General features: G+C 35.4%; 1 pseudogene across 1 annotated transcript; it reads right to left on the reverse strand.

Moving 5' to 3' along the window:
• Window positions 1–3,118: 3,118 nt before the first annotated feature.
• Window positions 3,119–3,921, reverse strand: LOC308639431 (peptidyl-prolyl cis-trans isomerase FKBP1A-like; annotated as a pseudogene). Its single transcript has 2 exons — window positions 3,874–3,921; window positions 3,119–3,720 (listed from the first exon to the last, which is right to left on the reverse strand). The product of its transcript is annotated as a peptidyl-prolyl cis-trans isomerase FKBP1A-like (transcript).
• Window positions 3,922–5,141: the final 1,220 nt, after the last annotated feature.

Below are 5,141 nucleotides of genomic sequence, written 5' to 3' on the forward strand. Positions count from 1 at the left end.
CAAGGTCAAGACTAGCCTGGGGAACTGGGTTGGAGCTCAGTGGTAAAGTGCTTGCCTAGCATGTGTGAGTCACTGGGTTTGATCCTCAGTAATGCATAAAAATAAATAAATCAAATAAAGATATTGTGTCCATCTATAACTAAAAAAAATATAAAGAGAGACTAGTCTGGACAAGTTAGCGAGTCTTTGTCTTCAGATAAAATTAAGTGTCCCCAGTACCCAAAATAAATGAATAAATAAAATTATCAAAAATTCAATAATTGTTCACATTTCCTATATCTTTACCACTTATTTGTTTAAAAAAGTAGTAAAAATCAATTCATCTGATGGTAGAAGAAGAGGGGAAAATAAGCAAACAAAAACAGTTGCAAAACTAAAATACAAAATAACATGATATAAACAAGCTCAAATATGTCTTTAATTAACATATATTCAATACCCAACATTAAAATAAATATAAATACATCATAGATGTCTATGAAAATAGACTCTCATATTGGAGAGAAAAACAATATTTAAGTGCATGTTGCTTATAAAAGGCACATCTAAAACATTATCACACAAAAAGGCTAACAATAAAGAGATAGAAGAGAGTTTGTTACAAAAACTATTAACATAAATAAAAGAAATATTAATATTTCTATTAACATAAATAAATAGATTCAATGATAATCTTTTATCAATCAAGAAGGTGTAATGATCATGTACTAGGCATATATGTCGAGGATCAGAGTTTTCAAGCACTTTCTGTACAAACCCCCGTTCCACCTTACTACATATACACTGGGTCTGGCCTTCCACCAGCAAGGAATTAAAACTCCAGCCATATAGGGGTAGAGGAAGGGTTTACTACAGAACAGCATGGAAGAATTTGGGAGATGACAGCAATTTTCATATAATAAAAACTATTAACATAAGTAGATTAACTCAATGATAATCTTTTATCATCAAGAAGGTGTGACAATCATGAATCTGTACGTATCTCATAATATCAACTTAATATATAAAATAACACTTGATCAAAGTACAAGGAGAAATTGAGAAATCCACATTCCTAATGAGGTGTGTTAGCACCAATAAAATAAACACACAAATAAGTAGTAAACATATAGAAAATGTGAACAATTATTAAATTTTTGATATTTTCTATAGCATACTGATTATTTTGGGCTGATCTATTTAGAAATCTTATTTGTTTTTTTAAAATTTTATTTGTTTATAGATTATCTTTTCACCTGGAAAATTAAATAATTACAAATAACAATTTTCTCTCTTTTAATTTTTATTCCTTTTGTTTCTATTTATGGGCATCCTTGGCATAGTCCCATTTTTAAGGATAACACAAATAGAGTATCATCATCAACCATAATATTTGAAATAGATTATTTTTGACTGGAGAGATATACTCTATTAGTTTCTATTCTTAGCTAAGAATTTTGAAAATCTTAAATGTGTGTTGAATTTTATTGGAAGATCTTTCCTGAATTGTATATTTTCTATATATTTATTTTTCAAAATTTGCCTAGCATATGGACAATTAGCAACCTTGATGTAAGGGACATATAGGTAAACTACTCCTACAGCTATTGAATATATTAAAAAATATATAAATATATAAAAAAAATCAGAAAATTGAGCCAAGTTTTCATTTCTGGGATAAAAGCCTACTTGATCATGATTTTTTTTCACAATGCTGACTTAATTTACTATTTTAAAAAATTTCTTTTTTGAGAAAAGCTGTCATAAAACACTTTTTTTGGAGGGGTATGAGGGATTGAACTCAGAGGCACTCAACCACTGAGCCACATCCCCAGCCCTATTTTGTATTTTATTTAGAGACAGGGTCTCACTGAGTTGCTTGGTGCCTCGCTTTTGCTGAGGCTGGCTTTGAACTTGTGATCTTCCTGCCTCAGCCTCCTCAGCTGCTAAGATTACAGGTGCACCACTGCACCTAGCACAAAGTACTTTTATTGCAGTAATAAAACTCATATGGGCTGGGGCTGGGACTCAGTAGTAGAGCACTTGCCTCATATATGTGAAGCACTGGGTTCGGTCCTCAGCACCACATAAAAAATAAATAAATAGAGATATATAAACAATACCTCATATGTGGTGTGGGGGAAGCAGGGAACAAGGTAATAATTTCTCTTACCAAATCACTACACAGAGCAGCGGTTGTGGCTCAGCAGTAGAGCAATCACCTAGCACGTGCGAGGCCCTGGGTTTGATCCTCAGCACCACATAAAATAAATAAATAAAATAAAGGTTAAAAAAAATCACTACACAGGACAGCAAAGGGTAAGAAGGGGCTGAAGGACAAAAAGCCAGCAAACTTTATCAGCAGAGATCCAAGCATAAAAACACAGGTGCTGCTGAAGCTTCGATGGCCAGCATCATTTTCTTATAGAACACTGTAGGATTTGTCATGATGGCTAGGCTTTCATTGGGTGTTAAAGTCTACAAACAGCACCTTCAATTTAAACTTTCAATTAAAGTTCTTAAAATTATGAAGTAGAACATGGATAGTAAGGATATTACAAAAGTCCCCCAAATCCATTATTAAAACAACAGGATGGAGAAAAATCAAAACCCAAACCTACAAACCAAACCAGGTCACAAAGAAGGCTTCAGAGGTTCCTGTTGACCAGGGACAGATACCTACTGTGTCCAACATCACGTGAAAGTGATCTGCTTTCAAAAGGCAGAGGGTTTCAGGGGAGTGTGGGAGGGGCTTGTGGGGAAAAGGCTCTCCCATTTCCCACTTGGCTTTTGGGTAGGGCTTTTAATTCAGCCCAAGGGCATTTCTCACATTGGAGATTAATTTAGCCCTCAACAGTATCTCAAATCTGCTATGGCTTTGCAGTCCAGAAGCAAGAATATTTACTATATAATAGATAAAAAAAAATTTCATTCAAAAAATACAATAAAGATTCTTGCAACCCCCACCTGTCAACAGCAATTCCTATTCTAAAGTGAGCCCATCACTTGTGTTTATAATACTTGTAAAGATACCTAATTGGTAACCTAGATCCTAGAATCAAAAGACTGAAACTGAATCTTCACCCCAAAATGAAAACAAAGTGACTAACTTGAGGTTTATGATGTATAGTTTAGGTAAACACACATACAAGCAGAAAATGGAAGAGGAAATGGAGGTTTCAGAAGCAAAACTGAGTGATAGGACACATTCAGTTAGAGTAAATGAGTGAGACACAAGGAAAAGCTGCATATGGATTCATGTGCACATGTCTGGAGTCACTAGATCCCACCATGGTAGATCCAACAACAGGAAGGTGAGGAGGGAGTCACTACTGTCATTCCAGTTTAAGAAGCTCCACGTGGAAAACAAGACTCATGTGTGGTGGGATGATGCCCCGGTGCCCAGTGGCACCTTAAGCAGTCTGAGAATACAGTCATTTTGGCTCTCTAACCCATACTCATCAGGGCCACTCTTTTTTTTTGCCAATCTTGTATCACCTCCTGATTGCCTAGCATAAATTTAAATGACTTGTTTCTGTCCTGGGAAGAATCAAATTTCTTTCCATCTTCAAGCATCCCAGTGTAGTGCACCATGCATGTCTGGCCTTGCTTCAGGAAGGTGTGCCCATCTCCTGGAGAAATGGTCTCCACCTTCACTCCCCTGGTGGCAGTGGAAGATGCTAGGCAGGTGCTATGGGCTGTGTGGACCCTGAGTAGACCTGGTGGCAGTTCTGAGGTTCTCTTTTAAAAAACTGTTTTTCATTTATGTTCATAAAAGACTGACCCATAAATTTTCCCGTGCAGTCTTTGTCCATGCTTGGCATTATTTATACTGTCGTCATCAACTATGTAGGACATCCATATAATCATGGTGGGTTAATGAATCATTTTTACCTTCTCCTTTTTCCAGTCTTCACCAAAGTAACAAAGGAATAAATCCATAAGGACAAGGAGACTAGGATTAGAGAGGGTAACAAGAGTTCATCATGTAAATCATTATTTTTCAGTTTGAGTTTGAAAGCAAATATGATAAATTATTAAGATATGACTAAGCTGGGTTGTGGGTACATTGTGTCCATTATACTTACTCTCCTTTTAATTTTCAGTTATTATTAAATATTTCTTAATGTCAAAAGTACATAAAAGGGGCTGGGGTTGTGGCTCAGTGGTAGAGCGCTTGCTTTGCACATGTGAGACACTGGGTTCGATCATCAGCACCACATAAAATAAATAAATAAATAAAACAAAGGTATTGTGTCCATGTTCAACTAAAAATTTTTTTAAAGGTACACAGAAAATCAAGAAGTTAGTTACAGAAAGTGACAGGTGCTCTAAAAAATGGTTCTCAAACTTTAATGTGCATATGAATAACCTGGGGAATTCTTAAAGTTCAAATTTTTAATCATTAGATCTAGTGTGAGGCATGAGATTCTTCATTTCTAACAGCCTTTTAGGTGGTGCCAATGCTGGTGGTCTGTGGGTCACACTTTTAATAGCAATATTTAAAGAGAAATAAACAAAGCAATGTGATAGAGAGTGGCAGGTATGGGGGGGCTGGCCTTTTTAGATAAGATGCTCTCAGAAAGATTCTCTAAGCAGATGACATTTGAGTTGAAACATGAATGGCAAGAAAAATCAGTCATTTGCACATCTACAGGAAATATATTCCAGACAGAGGGTTATGCAAGTGCAAAAACCCTAAGGTGAGAATAAGTTCCTGTGTTTTCTAGAAAGAAAATTACTGTGGACCTGTTAAGAGTACACACATACTTCTTCCAAATTTAGGTGTAATTAAGGGAAAAAATAGCTGAATTTGGAATTGTTAAACCTAGATTTGATATCCATCCTTTGTTTGTTTGTTTGTTTAGTTGTCAATGAACTTTATTTATTTTTATGAGGATTGAACCCAGCGACTCACATGTGCCAGAAGCACTCTACCACTGAGCCACAACTCCAGTCCTATTATCTCTGTGGCATTTGTTAAGTCACAAATTTACAGTTTGTTTCCTCATAAATATGGCCATATTAATCAATAATATCTACTTTACAGGGTTGAGGTGAGCATTAAATAAGGTATGAAAAAAGCACTTTGTAAATTGCAAAATACTACCAAACTTTAGGTATAATTATTACACAGATAAAGTGCTATGTGATCTTCAAAG

The sequence above is a fragment of the Spermophilus citellus genome (genome assembly GCF_964194105.1).
Source record: "Spermophilus citellus genome assembly, chromosome: X".
In the NCBI taxonomy this organism is placed as follows: domain Eukaryota; kingdom Metazoa; phylum Chordata; class Mammalia; order Rodentia; family Sciuridae; genus Spermophilus; species Spermophilus citellus.